General features: G+C 40.2%; 1 pseudogene; it reads left to right on the forward strand.

Moving 5' to 3' along the window:
- Positions 1-2490: 2490 nt before the first annotated feature.
- Positions 2491-10212, forward strand: LOC147439346 (uncharacterized; annotated as a pseudogene).
- Positions 10213-16523: the final 6311 nt, after the last annotated feature.

The raw sequence follows: 16523 nt of genomic DNA on the forward strand, positions 1-16523 counted from the left end.
TTCGGGGATATGCAGGAACAGAGGACCAATACTCTCACTCCCATGCTATCTTGCGTGTTGTGAGAGCCTGCTTGTGTGCTGTGCGACCTAGAGCAATGGTCATGAGCACTATTGTGCTGAGCTTCAGCAGCCTTGGTACAGATGATGAGTCTCCTCTCCCAATCTACCAAAGGGAAGCTGAGGCTACCTCGATCTAGTGATGACCTGTCTTCATAATATGATTGGAAGTGAGTAGGCACAAACATGGTGGCAATGTTGTAGATAGAAGAGGGAACTCATTGAATTCCAGTCTTGCAAGAAGGGATTGTGGTGAAGCCAAGGGAAATCCATCAAGAGATGGACTGTCATCAGAAAGATGTAGATGTGCACGGGGGACCTTTGGCGTAAAAATATTTGATCATGTCATTAGGCAATCAAATGCATACGATAAGGCTAGCATAAATTCTGTCTACGTCTAAAGAAAACATCTACACCCAAAGTGTGCCATCACTTGCATCTTAAATGAAGGACATAATTTGCATGCAAAGCAGTTTCCAGACTCCAGTCTTACGAAGCCATCCAAGCTTACCCCATGCCTGTCTCACCATAATTTCACTAAACCACCACATCTCTAGCCACTCTAGCGCCACAACTTACCTTGCTTTAGATTTGCAGCGCAGAGATGATGTTGTGACAGAGAGGAGAGGGTGGATGTGTTGGCGCCAGCGACTTTGTGTGAGCCAGATACACTTGGAGTGTCAATTGATGTTGAGAACTTGGAAACAGCCTGATTTGCATACTTTCAAATGTAGCAGAGGAGATGCTCAACACTCAGTGTCCGTTAGCCGTGCACCTCAACATTGGATGCATCACCACAACTATGCAACAAGCTCTGAATCTCCTATGGAGCTGGAAGCACCATGCTCCAACAAGTAGTAGCATCGAGTTCCACCATGCTTATGATTGCTCCCTAATGGTAAACAACCTTGCTACTGCTGGGAATGGTGTAGATGACAAGTGTGAGAAGGTGCAGGAAAAAAGAACTATGTAGCGTAGACATGAAGGCCGAAAAGGCGACGTGATGGGTTCCCTTACCTGTGTTGTTTGATTATGGTGTTCAGTAGTTCCAGTAGATCCGAGAGAGAGAGAGAGAGAGAGAGAGAGAGAGAGAGAGACAGCGCAACATTAAATTTGACAATATCTTTACTGTGTCAGAGAGAAAACCTCTACCAGCCTACAATGTTATCCGAGAGAGAGAGAGAGAGAGAGAGAGAGAGACCCGTATGTTTTTAAACTCATATTGAGGTATCAACATGGGGTCGCTATTCCTCGTCTATAACTAACACGGGCAGCTGCAGATGGGATCAACGCAGCATGGGAATGGAGCACTCTGGACCGTGCGATGCCTTGGCGACCTTGCCTGCAAAACGCAGGTAGAAAAGTACTCAGCCCATTAACTGCAGCGCCGTTTAATTTCAGCACCACGCCATGGCAACTCGAGGCAGAGCCTCAGGTCTCCAGAGTGCGGACCCTCATGAGCTCGAAATTTAAAAACGTTCGCCCGAGTTTACTTTTCCACAGAGGCCGTCCTCCCATAAACCTTCTCTGAGCCTCTTTCGGCCATGGCAAGCTTGCTTTCCTGCTCTCAGCCCTTTTTGACCTTCCTGCTCTCAGCCCATTTAGGCCATGGCGACCTTGCCTTCCTCATGGTGATCCCATTTCGGCAATAGTGAGCTTGCCCTCCTGCTCTCAGCCTCAGAACTCTATATTATCTTAGCCCAAGCCTCCATTATATTGCAAGGGCACTTGTGCTTGATTCCTATGCATGAGCTACAAGTGCCTCGACAAAATGCTTTCGGCCATGCTGCTTGTTCCTATGCTCTGTGCAAAAAAGCTTGAATATTAAGCTTCAATTGCCTCTTTCCTTAGCGCTAATGATGTGCAAGCATTATAGCTTTAACAATACTACTTTATAGTGTGAATTCGGGCATCCGGTTCTTAGAGTGAGCAATCAACGCAATCGTCAAATTGGGTGAAAGAATCAATTTTGGAGGCGAAGTTTGGGCAAAAAAGAATCAATTTGGTAGGCGGGGTTTGGGCAAAGCACCAAAATCAACACAAGGTCGCAAGTGGGCAAAGTGTTACTCTAAATGGAGGTTGGTACTTTATCGTGAGCTTTTTCACATCATTGAAGATTTTGAATACGTTTTATTTTAATTGTGATTAAAGTGAAGTAATATTGTTGAGTGTAAGATGCATTAACACACTGTAAAATCAAGTATATAATCAATTACATTTAGAATTTTGTGTCTTTAGAATGGGGCTTTTTACATTGAAAAGACTAGAGAACGTGACAACAGGACAATGCAATATTGTCGCGCATCGGAAGATTGTCGCAATAAGAATAGAGCTTTTCAAAAAAGGATCGATATGATGCGCCATTTAGAGAGTTGTCATCAAATTTTCATCACCATTCCAAAGCTACCATCTGGTCGACCTAAGGAGGGAGAGATGATTCAAAAGCCCACATCTTCTAGAGCTATTTGGCAAACCAAGAATCGCTTCACTAACTTAGAGTTCAAGATTAAGAATGCTAGAAACAAGCATCTATTAGATATAAAGAAGAGGGCACCGATCATATGGGAACGTCGACAACATCGACCACGTAAAAAGAAAACCGATGAAACATATGATGAATGGTTAGATTCATATGTGAAAGAAAAGACGGAGCAATGGGATGCCACATCGTGTGTAGATGATTGAACAACATATCAAAATCGGCTACGATGACGTGGTATGTAGCTACTAAATTCATTTGTTTTTTTAATACATAGTGTAAGCCAATCATTGAATGAAACATAACTATTAGATCTTTTGACTATACATCAACAATAGAGAAGGGAAAAAAAAACGTAAGAAGGAGATGGAGGAGCAAGCTAATGAGAGTGATGAGAAGGCACAAGAGGATAATTTCCTCGAGCAAAACCATGGGGAGCCCACTTCTGTGAGCCACTCACCTCATCCAACTCCAAATATCCACATTGTATTGTTGTCCAATACCATGTATTAAAACGTTTAGTGTTAATTTTATTGATATAGATGTCACTTGGAGTTGAGAATACACAATCGCCCATGGCTCCGCGAAAGTCTTGTAGAAGATCAATTTCAAACTCACTTTCTTTGATTGCTGGTACACGACAGGTAGGGCTTCATATCGAAGTAAGATAAAAAATTGATTTTCTTAGTGCTTTCACTTATGGTTCTAATTTTGTTATGTTCTCCATATTCTTCCTTGTAGGAGCATTTGTATGCTAAACCAAAAACTCCAACTACACCTATAGAGATAAACTCCCCTATGGGGAGTAGTGGGACTAGAGATTTCTATGGCACCATTTCTCAAGGTGTTTTTGATTGGAAAATTCCACCTACATCATCTAAGGCTTCCAAGTTTGAAAGGTGACTCCTCTCTCCTTGACCTTTAGCTTTGTTTTCTGTTGCATACACTGTTGGAGCTATATATGGCTCACTCTACTCAACTTGGTCTCACCTATATATTTGTATCTTGTCCTCAATATGAATCAGTCTTTGGGAGCGTATATGGTGTGTCTTTTGTCTCGTCTCTCTCTCTTTCTCTCTACATCTCAACATGGTATCAGAGCAGTAACGATCATGCGCCGATTCAATTCATGGTGACAAAACAGTATGTGTATGCGATTTGCATGTAAGATTCAAAAATTGCTACAAATTTTATTTTTGAGCATTGATTCTTGTTAATTGTGGTTGTTTTGTGTTAAGAAGAATATGATTAGTGTTTTGTGTGACGTTTCTTGCTAATCAATCTAATCATTGATTACGTTTTCTTGTTGATGACACCCTGAACTTCATCTCAATTTTTCTTGTTGTTCTGCTCAAAATTTGAAGAAACGGAAAAAGCGCAATGGAGCGTAGCGCAATGGCACTTTTCATCCAAAACTTGTTCGTCTCCTCGAGCTCTTCGATTTGAGTTCTAGGTTTGCGTCAATCGGAGTTCGCAGCAGAAAGTTATGCTGTTTTTACTGCAATTGAGCTTGACGCAGCTTTCTTCGTCCTACTTCTTCGTGAAGCGTCCGCGATCGTTTTTCTTATTTTGGCGTTAACCTTTTCGAGAAGATTTAGCTTTTTGCTATTCATATTGTGGCCGTCAATCTTGCGTCTCACGCCACTCTATTTTGAGGACTCTTTTATTATTAACGTCTCCTTTACCCTGCCGTTTTTGGGTGACGTCTCTCACATCTTTGGAAGTTCCTTGAGCATCCTTCTTACGTTTATCGTTGACAGAACGCAGTCCTCATATCTCTCTCATTCTCAATTGCGACCTTCACCATATATGGTGTGCAAATTCTGCGATCTTATCTTATACGTCTTCTCGCAACAAGATATGGCTATGAATATTCTCGTCAACGGCTTTCCTTCTGGCCAGCGTTCTGTTCCTCCTTTCCAAGGTCAAGGTTTTCCAGGCTGGAAAGCAAAGATGTTGTTAATTCTTGAAGGCGATGAACTCTCCGATGTTGTTCTTGGAAATCGTGTTTGTCCGCCTCAGCCTGTTGATACGGATAATGATAACGTGCTTATCACTGAAGAACCTATATTTGAAGATTGGAATGTTGCCTATACGGATTGGCAACGACGTGATAAAGCAGCTCGTCGGTATATTCTTTCTGCTCTTACTGATTCCCTTTTGCTTGATATGTACGAACTGCCTACTTCCCACGACGTATGGAAGTACCTTATTGCAAACTTTCAGAAGAAATCTGTCACAGAAATACTTTATTTGAGAGGGTTGCTTAACAAGTTACAATATGAAGTTGGTACTGCCATGATGGGACATATTGAATCTTTCAAATCTATTATTAATCAACTTGCTGCTGCCGGTGATCCTGTTCCACAAAAGCAACTGATTACACTTCTCCTTGATACGGTGAAGGACTCTTCTTATGATAACATTGTTACTATTCTCTCTAATAAAGATGGTCTTGATTTCGACCAAGCCTGCATGTCTTTAATTGAATACTCTCAACGTCAAGAACGTCGTAATGCTAGTCATGAAACAGCTATGATTTCACACGACGAGACTGAGTCACAACAGATGGAACGGGCTTTTTATGCTCGAAGGCGTCCATTTCAACGAGGAAACCGCAGAGGTGGCCATCGCGGTAATATTTTCTCTCGTCTCAAATTTCCTAATAAGCAATGTTCTTACTGCAACAGAAATGGCCATACTGAAGATGATTGTTGGGCACGTCAATATGATGAAGAACACAATATTACCACAAAACAACCACGTTTATCTAGAGACTCTTCTTCTTCTTCTTGTGAATATTGTGGACGATCTGATCATCCCACTCATATGTGCTATAAGCGTCGATTCGACACAGATCGGAATAGAGCATATGCTACTGAACATCGAAACAACATTGTACCAGAAACAAGCTACGTCCTATGTTCAGTTGCTCCAGACAGAATACTTCATGTACGCGATGGATCACTTTTTATTGTCGATTCTGGTGCTACAGGAAATATGACATATCAGTCTAAGTGGCTCCATAACTATCATCCACTGCCAGTTCAACGTGTTGTTTATCTTTCTAATGATACTACTTGTCAAGTAAAGGGTATTGGAGACTTATATCTTGGTACCTTATCTTCTTCCACTCGAATTTTGCGAGGAGTATTACATGTACCAGATCTTCAACGTAATCTTCTTTCAGTTGCTAGACTTGTTGATCTTGGTCTGTTTGTTGGATTTGATCATACCAAATGCCGAATTGAGAAAGATGGACAGACTATAGCCACTGCTCCTCGAAATGGTAATTTGTTTGAACTCTCTCTCAACGATGCTGTAGCAAATGTTGTCACTACTCCAGGTGATCATGATTGCAAAGTATGGCATCACCGTTTTGTTCATGCTGATTTCTCAAAACTCCTTGATCTTCAACGTCGTGATCTTGTTCATGGCATGGATCTTAAAGCCCATCCTCATATGGGAATTTGTGAATTTTGTGCTCTTGGGAAACACAATCGCAAACCCTTTCCTCTTTCAAATACAACTCATTCTCATGACATATTGGATCTTGTTCATATTGATATATGTGGACCTCTACCTTCTTCGAGATCACAATATCGCTACTTCATTACTTTCATTGATGATTTCTCAAGGTATACGACTGTATTTCTACTTAGACAAAAATCTGAAGCCTTATCTGTTTTCAAACAATTCCACAAGGCTGCGGAACTTCAAACTGGTCGTCGCCTTAAGAAGCTTCGTAGTGACAATGGAGGCGAATATGTTTCTCGAGAGTTTGTGAGTTACTGTGCTGACAGTGGAATTCATCATGAACACACTATTCCATATTCGCCTCAACAGAACGGTGTTGCTGAACGAAAGAATCGCACTATTCTCAATGCTGTAAGATGTATGCTGATTCATTCTGGCTTATCTCGTGTTTTTTGGGCTGAAGCTACTTTGACAGCAGTATTTATTCAGAATCATCTTCCTACTACTGCACCCTCTGGTAAGATATCCATCACAGCATGGACAGGTGACATTCCTTCTGTATCTCATTTTCGAACCTTTGGATGTATTGCTTATATTCATGTTCCCAAAGAAACACGAACAAAGCTTGATGCTCCTGGTCTTAAAGTTATTTTTATTGGATATTCTGACACTTCCAAAGGCTACAAATTCTATGACCCTTCCTCCAAGAAAGTAATTGTGAATCGTGATGCTACTTTTAACGAACAGCTTATGGGAGGCTCATGGTCCATGGATGATTCTGATGATACTAAATCATTGCTTCAAGCTTTTCCATTTCTTTCAAAAGATGAAACTCTTCCTATAGAGAAACTTTCCTCTTCACAACCATCCATTCCGAATGTCGCCAATGATGATTTTGAACATGGCTCATGTCATGTTTATGATGACGATATTGCTGATAATGCTTTTTCTACTTCCGAAGATCCAGTTACTTATGATGAAGCTATCTCTTCACCACAAAAGGATCAATGGCAAGAGGCTATGGAAGCAGAGTACAACTCTCTTATCTCTAAAGGTACATGGATACTAACTGAATTACCTCCTGGTCGTACAGCTATTAAATGTAAGTGGGTGTATAAGACAAAAGTAAAAGCAGATGGATCTTTTGACAAGTTCAAGGCGCGTTTAGTTGCAAAAGGTTATTCCCAAGTAGCTGGTGTTGATTATCAAGAGACTTTTTCACCAGTTGTTCGCATTACAAGTGTTCGAGTTTTATTGGCATTTGCTGTTCAATTTGATTTAGAAGCTCATCCAATGGATGTGCGAACTGCTTTTCTTAATGGTGACTTGGAAGAAGAAATTTATATGGAACAACCAGAAGGGTTTGTTATTCCAGGTAAAGAAGACCTTGTTGCTCAACTCCATAAGGCACTATATGGTCTCAAACAAGCTTCGCGAGCCTGGTATACAAAATTTGATCTTTTTCTCACCTCTAAAGGATTCATCTCTTGCTCATCAGACCCCAACTTATACATAAAACGCCAAGGTAGCAGTTTTGTGATTCTTGCTCTTTATGTGGATGATACCATCCTTGTTTCCAATGATTTGGGATTTCTTCAGCAAGTGAAAAAGTTATTGTCTTCTGCATTTGATATGGTGGATCTTGGAGAGATTCACTCGTGTCTTGGCATTCAAATCCAACGGAACCGTACAAAAGGTATTTTATTCCTTCGACAGTCAAAGTTTATTGCAGATACTATTCAAAAATTTGGTATGGAATCTGCACATTCAGCCAACACACCTTGTCTTGCAAGCTCTACGAAGAACACTTCTGACAATGGCGGTCAACTTGTCACAAATCAACCTTATGCTAACTTGATTGGATGTCTTCAGTTTGTTGGCATGAACACTCGTCCTGATATTCTGTTTGCTGCTAATTATCTTGGACAACATCTTGCATGTCCTTCTCTTAAGCATTGGTCTGCTGCAAAGCGTGTGTTGAAATACTTGAAAGGCACTACAAATTTTGGTTTAGTCTATCGACGACAACTCACATCGGATTCTATGCAATCTCTTTCTCTTTTGGGTTACACAGATGCAGACTGGGCAAGCTCACATTTATCTATGCGATCTACTAGTGGAAATTGCTTCTTTATAAATGGTTGTCTTGTTTCTTGGACTAGCAAGAAACAACGTTGTGTTGCAGTTTCTACGACTGAGTCAGAATATGTTGCGGCATCACTTGCAGCTCATGAGTTGATTTGGCTTCGACAAATGCTGGTTGATATTGGTCACTCTCCTCTTTCTAGCACACCCTTGCGGTGTGACAACCAAAGTGCTATTAGTCTTGCAAAAGACTATGTTAAACATAATAAGTCAAAGCACATTGCTGTCCATTATCATTATGTCAGGTATGAAGTACGCAAAGGAACCATTATGGTTGAACACTGTCCAAGTGACCAGATGATTGCAGACATTTTGACCAAAGGCCTCAACGAGTCACGTTTCATCCTCTTGCGCTCGGAGCTTGGAGTTGCTTCGACCTCACTCTTTCTAGATTAGCTTCTTTGCTATTGTAATAGCTTTGTACATATGACATTGTAATCTTTTAGGTACCATGCACTATGCACACTCCACATTTGCACATTGTGATCTCTAAGCCACTTAAATATTTGTACATAGATGCACAATTCACTTTCACATCATCATCGCTGGTTCATATTTTCACATTGTATAGGGGCTTGGGTTTTTCCCTTGAACTCCCCAAGGGTTTTTTCATCCAAAGCTAGAGACCTTTGTTTGAGTGGGGGTGTTGGAGCTATATATGGCTCACTCTACTCAACTTGGTCTCACCTATATATTTGTATCTTGTCCTCAATATGAATCAGTCTTTGGGAGCGTATATGGTGTGTCTCTTGTCTCGTCTCTCTCTCTTTCTCTCTACATCTCAACATGCACAATTAGTGATTGGATTGATGTATTTTGCTATGGGATTGTGGTCTTTATAGTGACATGGTATTCCATTTGAGATCCTCATGTTATGGCATAGCAGTGGATTGAGATATAAACCTTATCAATGACATCGTATCCAGTGCAGACAATACTCAGTCAATGAATATGCATGTTTGCCTTGTAAGTCAATTATTTTCTTCATTAGTTATTGCTTTTTTTGATTGATTGAGTGCTACTAAGTAATAGACCACACGTGGATTGTAGATGGATGGAGCACATTTTTTCTAGTGACATTATTGAGCATGTTTGGTTCGTGGATAGTTTGTGGTTCTCATATATACTCACAAATACAAGTCAACTTGCTGTGGAGAATTTCTTTGGAAAGGTGGACTTAGCAGCCCAAACATTTACATTCTTTCCAATTATCAGTAGGTATGAGGAAATTTGTCTCCCCTAAGATCGCTAGAGTTCGTCTTAAAGTTTATTTAATAATAGTGTTTGTGTCACTTTAGATCACATTGGACTCTCATGGTATTTTATAATGGCCATCTTCGCCGCTTGTCTGGGTTGCCATTTGGGCAAAGTTCGCTCTTGTTTTTCGACTCCTTATCCATGTGCTCAATAATTGACTACTTGCCACACATAGAGAGGTACTAATCAAAATTTATTTGTTGTATGTACAAAATTTATTAATAAGTACTTACGTGAAACGAGCGTGATTTTCTTAGGGCACTGGCACATGTCTCCAACTACTGCTCAAATGAAGTTATTAAGGAGGAGCTTTTGAAACCTCGACAATATTGTCACATTGACTCAATAGAGGTTTGATAAGTACATTTGTAGGTTTACTATAACTATCATTGTTACTCGGATGAGATCTTTCTTAATTGATGCTTTTTGAAATAGACACCTATGCGGCCAAATGGGTTTGATTGTGGCTATTATGTAATGACAATTATGAGATTTCTCATTATGGGAGGTATACAACACAAAAGATCAAGGCAATGGGTATGTTCTTGGGCTTTGTTTCAATCTAAAAATGTTGTAGTTATTGTGTGTTTAATATGAAGAACTTCTCCCCTTCTTTTAGCCGATGTGTGTGCCTTTTAGATGATCCACTTTGCCCAAATCGCTTTGAATCGGCTATCACCGATACATATTTTATGCATATTAGGATAGTTTCTAAGTAACAAGCAAGAGAAAGTCACAAAAACATACCTATATCTTGCTTTTGTTTGAAGAATCTCAACAAGGTTCCCCCCATGTGATTGCCAGTCTTAGAGTCTCCCACAAGGGCATGTAATAACTCTACAATTGATCGATTGATACGTGCTTCCAAAAGGGTATACTTTATGTACTGCCACAATCGCTCTACTAAATTTGTAGAGTCCACGTTGCCATGGTTGAAAAGCCTTCCAAACTTTGTCCATCGTTTTCTCCACATGCAAGAATCCCCACACCAACCATTTGTGATGTATCGAACTATATTCTGGTAGGATACATATCTTTGAAGTAATAGTTGGTATCTTCCCACAAAGTCTTCCTCTATTGCACTATGCATGAGATTTGACATCTCCACATATACATCTCTACGCATCTCCATGGGAACCTTCCACAAGAGGAATATACTATCACAAAAAAATACCCGCTATTCACAAAACATGCTATAAGAAAAAGAAATACCTGTGGAAGAAGATTTTCAACCCAAGCCTTCTTGGTGTGGAACCAACAGAGCAACACATGGCAAGAAATTTGGGATCTATCACCATTTGCCTCATGCATCCAACAATGCGGATCTTCCTCCACTACATTGAGTAAGGCTTCAAGTTCTTGTTGTGATTTATCAATAACAAGAGCACTAGGACAGATATGTCCCATTTTTGAGAACACTTTACAAAGTGTTAGCTCTAAAGCTATAACCTCATGGCGACCACCAACACCTGAGGTGCACAACATGAACCATATTGGAATACCCACACCAAGCTGATTGGGAAGCACAGCCGCAAACAATGGTAGACCAAATGCATTTTTTTTGAAGGTACTATCGATTGCCCACGAGTTATTTTGAGAAAAACGCATAGCTATCTCAAACATCCATTCATCTTGCAATATTAGGATGAATGGTCTATCCTTTGGATCCATGGCATTGGGATTATATGGTTGGATGTACAACACCTACATGTAACAACTTATCAAGACATAGTAGTTATGGTAAAAATACTCTCATTGGTTTGGATCTTACCTTATGTAGTTTTTGCAACGCTAAAGCTTCCATATACATTGTTGTCCAATCATCATTACTTACTCTATCTGTAAAGACCATACACACATGCCATAAAATTTCACATTCTATTACACTCACTAAAGATTCTAATCAAATGTAGTTGTTTAGAAGTACCTTGAATGCGAGCTCGATATGACAACATTTGGATCTTCCCTGGGATCATAAAGAATCTGTAGATTGTGCGCTCCAGTATGGAAGCCCTTTCCATTTGGATCTTTTCTTTGGACAATGACAATTGTGCAACATGGCGAGAGCTTCCAACATCGAATAAGTCATCCAAGCAACATTTTATGACATGTGGGTGAATTGGCAAATGATAAAGATCACTTCTTGACCCAGAAACATGCCCTTGATGGACTGGATTGACAATAATGCGCACATCATCGTGTTCCTCTATGAACTCCACTTGTACTTTGAATGTGCAGCCACACTTCTTTGATGTTCTCAGTCGCTTTATCAATCCACTCCGCTTGGGTGTTCCTCCTCTATGGCATATGTAGTCCACTTTGACTTTGGAAGGTGTATGCTTCTTTGATGATCGTACAATCACTAGCTTGACCTTGTTCTCTATCATTATATGTGTGAGATGCTTGTCCACATTATCTCTGTTTGTGTTGATGATGGACATTGTTGGCTTATTGAGATCAAAATCATTGCATCGAGTATTTGACATGTGAGGATTCTTTTTAACAATGCATCCACATGAGTTTACAAATGCCTTGATGTAAGCTATCGGTATTCCGTAGCGATGAATATCAATAGACCATTTTACCTTGAGAGCTTCGAGCGTTGAAGTGACTCCTCGGTGTTGTTCACCACCTTCATTGCAATGAGCATGCCTAACAATGCTTCCCCAATCCTCAATGCAAGCAATCCGTAGCTTGGGTTCCACTTTCAAGCAAAGTCCAAGCAAGCCATCTTCATCTTGTAGCAAACAAAGGCTCTCTTGTATTCTTCGCCACTTCTTAAGATCTAACATTCCCCTAGTGTCATATTTCTTCAAAATATCCAAGGGTATGGATATTCCTTCCTGTAGAACCATTATCATTAAGTTGTAAGTTCCTCTATCAAAAGAGAAAAATGTTGGTGACAAATATTGGAGAGGATCAACCACAACCACAGCGAATGGTTCAATGTCTGAAGTATTGCATGAATCATCAGAGCTTGTGCTATCATCGGAGTGATTTTCAAGGTCATCACTTGTGAAAAGCCAATCCATGGTAATCAAGAGTACCAAATATGCTTAATACATAGGGAAAAGTGTGAATAGTAGAGTAGTGGAGGTTATGTAAACAACAATGCTTGAAAACTAAGAGGAGTGTTGTGTGTGTGCAAGGAGAGAAAGCAATGGCATGTACTTGGAAATAGTACTTCACTTTCACAAGCCCCCTTATCCGGATTCTGGAAAAAAGTAAACTCGGGTACCTGAGTTTACTAAGATACCCGAGTTTACAAACTGACAAAAGTATCTTCGATTATAGCCCTATCATAATATGCATAGGGTACAATCATGAAAGCTAGAGGAAATCTTTATAATTCTCCACCATAAAAGCACCTTACATGCTTTACATACAAATTTAAAAGTAATCCGAAATCCCCTCCGTGGTCCCCACCAAAAGTAAACTCGGGTACCCGAGTTTACTTTTGTACCCGAGTTTACTTTTTTGGCGCCGACAAAATCAACGGATCTCCTTTGTAGATGTGACTCTTAGCCCATTTCCACCTTTGATCCCATCTCCCATGCCCGTGTTAGATATAGCTGATGGTCACTATTCACCTATATGCAATGAAGTATGAATGCAAGGTGTGACTTTTCAGGATTCCAAGAGCAGCCAACCCACTGGCCCAGTGTTTGCTTGTTTGTGTAATGAGTGTCTTTCGCTTCCACCAACCACTTAAAAAAGTTATGCATTTTTCAAAATAAGATTTTTTGTTTCATTAGCAAAAGAGCCTCACCATGACATATAGTGCTTTTAAAACATCTAAAAATTAAATGTTATATTTTTTAAAAAATAATCTTCTCTTTTTCATTAGCAAAAAGGAAAACCATCACTAAGGCCTTCCCCCTTTGGGATAGGCCAAAAAATACAGGTTATTTTGCATTATCTCTTACTTAGGATTTTAAAGGGATTTATGTATGTTTAGCAAAAGGAAATTTCCGTAACACTAACGTAAAGGGTCATGTCAGCATTTAAAAAAAAAACGAAGGGATGAAAAGAAATGAAAGTTCGCAACAAAAGAAGGAGATGAAAGAAGGTGCGCTAAATTTTTGAAAGAACAAATGTCGTTCAAACGTTTTTTTGTTAGGAATTAGCAAAGATGCTTTTTGGATGGAAGCTAAAGTGTCTTTTTTTTGGGGGGGGGGGGGGGGGGGGGGGGGGGAGACGTGGATGAGATAGACAAAGGGACAGAGAGAGATTTTATATGTGTTCGAAGGAGAAGCGGCAATCTTTTTCGGAGGGACTAGTGTTCCGGAAAAATGTGTCTTAGCAGCTAAATATCGTGCCGTTTTCAATTTCAAAAATGTCGGTTTGCAGGCAAGGAGGAAAGGAGAAACTGCGTCTCAAAAGAGAAAGTATGAAAACCCAAAAAAAAAAGCTTATTTTATAAAGTTTCCTCTTCACAAATTCAAGGAAAGGAATTTTGTATGCTTGGCAAAATGAATTTTCCTGAATAGAGGTGTCGATGTGAGATTTTTTGTGTGCACGGCGAGGGTGGTGTCGCTTGGAGAGAGATAAAAAAGACAAATGAGGCGAGGGCAGTACTAATACATGGAGTGAAGGAAAAAATAAATATTTTTCTTCTGCAGGTTAGCGTCTATATCTTTCAGGGAGGTGGGAAGACGCGATGAGCAAGCACATTAAGGGAGGAGGTGGGAAGTCCCTAGATGGCGTTCGTGAGGAGATCAAGCAGTGCAGAGCTGCAAGCAACGATGGTATGGATCCTTTTCCCAGATTGCTATTAGGGCATCACGAGGGAGGGCAACATGCGTTGTTGGAAAATGCACGACGAGCAAAATTTGCACTAGACAAAGAGAGAGAGAGAGAGAGAGAGAGAGAGAGAGAGAGAGAGAGAGAGAGAGAGAGAGAGAGAGAGAGAGAGAGAGAGAGAGAGAGAGAGAGGGAGTGGAGTGATGGACAGACATAGAGATGTAGCGCAGGCTTGGGAGGGGAAATATTTGGTCTGAGGGATGTCTGTGATGCGGAACGCAAGCAGATGGCGATGGCAACACTGGCGAGAGGGGGGGCAGGCGGGCCTTGTGTTGATGGCGACAGACCAATTCAGTTTTCGTTTAGGATTGTATGAAGGTGTTTTTATGGAAGGTGCTTTGGGGAGCCCTGCCGACGGGCGTCAAGATTCAGGCACAGGATATAGGATCCGATAGATGCTCTGGCTACTGGGGGGACTAGTGAAGACCTGTCACACCTTTTTATGGAATATCCAACTATAAGAGGTTTGGCAGGGAAGGTGTGCAAATGGATTCAAAGAACGTGGAAGCTTAGTTTCTTCAAGAAGGATCTTTCTCTTGAAGGAAAACGCCTTCAAAGTCCTGCCCTTTTTATCTGTACCCAAATTGTTAGATTTTGCTTCTTCTACAATATTTGGAAGGTAAGGAACTGTCGTGTATTCAATAATGAAGTTTCTGTGGCCAGTTTCTCAGTAATTATTCAAGAAAGCAAAGAATTGATATATACGATAAGTAAAAGTCATGACTCGGATGATTGGATTTGGGCAGCACAATCCATTCGATGAAAGCCTTTATGTTGTAAAGTATGATGTAATATCCGCCTCTCAAGGCTCGGCCTGGGCTTGTTGGGATTGATCTGTAATTTTCTGTTCTCTTTCTAATACAATCACTCACAATTGTGAGTTTTGCCAAAAAGAAAAGGATTGCAAGATTCTCTTGGCATCACAATGGGTAATTAATTAATCTTTGCAAAATGGACCCAACAATATTTTTAGTATGTACGCTGTACCCATGTCTTTTTAAAGGGAATCTTGAAAGATCCCTTTGTCTAGGAGAAAAGAGAAAGGAAAGGGCATAATTTGCTTTGAAAAGGTAAGAGAGGGGGGGGGGGGGGGGGGGGGGGGGTGTTGAGTGGCGACGAAGGAAGAATGGAGATGTGGAGGCAAGCTAGGGTAGTGTTAGAAAAAAATTGGGGTCTTGTGTATTTAAATCAACCGCAACTATAAAATCCCGGTTAAAGTTTGAGCTTGCCTTTCGGAGAGCCGGGAAATTTACACAAGTTTTAGGGCAATTGCCAACAGAAGCTTCAAATTTTGACCTAAAACTCGAGAGGGGAAAGTAGACAACCCGTGCATGCCCCAATGGTTTTGGCAATTGTGATTCATTTTTGAGTGCTTAACTTGTACTTTGTCGCAAATTACCTCACAACAAAGGGCAATTATGTCTAAAAATAATGAAGCAACTCATCTCCAAAGCCTGCACAACCAACCCATGTTCTAGTTTTAGCATCTTGTATTGATGGACAATCAATCTTCTTATGAAAGCTACAAATTTTTTTAATCTTTGTAGAAATTGATCTCACAACTAGGGGAAAATTTGGATTTGAAGGACATTTTGGGAATTTATGACAAAATGTCTCACAACAAGGGTATTCTGGGAATTTTGGAAAATTTGAAGGACATTTTGGGAATTTATGACAAAATGTTGGGGGTGTATTTTGGATTTTTTTAAAATTTGAGGGGTATTAAAGTAAAAGGGAAGGGTGAGGGGGAAGAAAGGAAAAGAACAAGTGATAAAATCACAAGGCCTGCCTACAAGATAAAAGATAAGCAAATATATAAGAACTGCATAAGGTAAATAAAACATGAGCAAGTATGAAGTGTGTGTGAATTAGAGCTCGTGGTTAGGGATTCGGGAGTTTGTATAGAGAGTAGCGTTTACCAAAAATTAATAAGGCTTAACTCATCATGGTCCACAATGTCAAACAAAAAAATCACACGTTGACTATTCAATGCAAATTACATACATTTGTAACAAGGTGGAAAATCATAATGGCGTACAAAAAAAGACGATAAGAAGAACGGTCCACAATGTGCAAGTGGAATGGCAAGACAATCTTTGCATTTTTCTGCAGTAGCAGAATTCAAGGCCTTCAACAAACCTTGAGCACTCCGAAATCGGCATTCCACTGCAAGGCACAAACGTGTACACGAGTTTTCACTCTCATCAGCAACCCTTGAAATAAAGCATGTTAAGGCATAGCAGGAAGAGAAAACAATGAACTTTTTCAAAGCAGAAACTACTTTCTTTGAGGAAGTATTGTACAA

Source organism: Adiantum capillus-veneris, chromosome 16 (assembly GCF_014529385.1).
Source record: "Adiantum capillus-veneris isolate H3 chromosome 16, ASM1452938v2, whole genome shotgun sequence".
Taxonomy (NCBI): Eukaryota; Viridiplantae; Streptophyta; class Polypodiopsida; order Polypodiales; family Pteridaceae; genus Adiantum; species Adiantum capillus-veneris.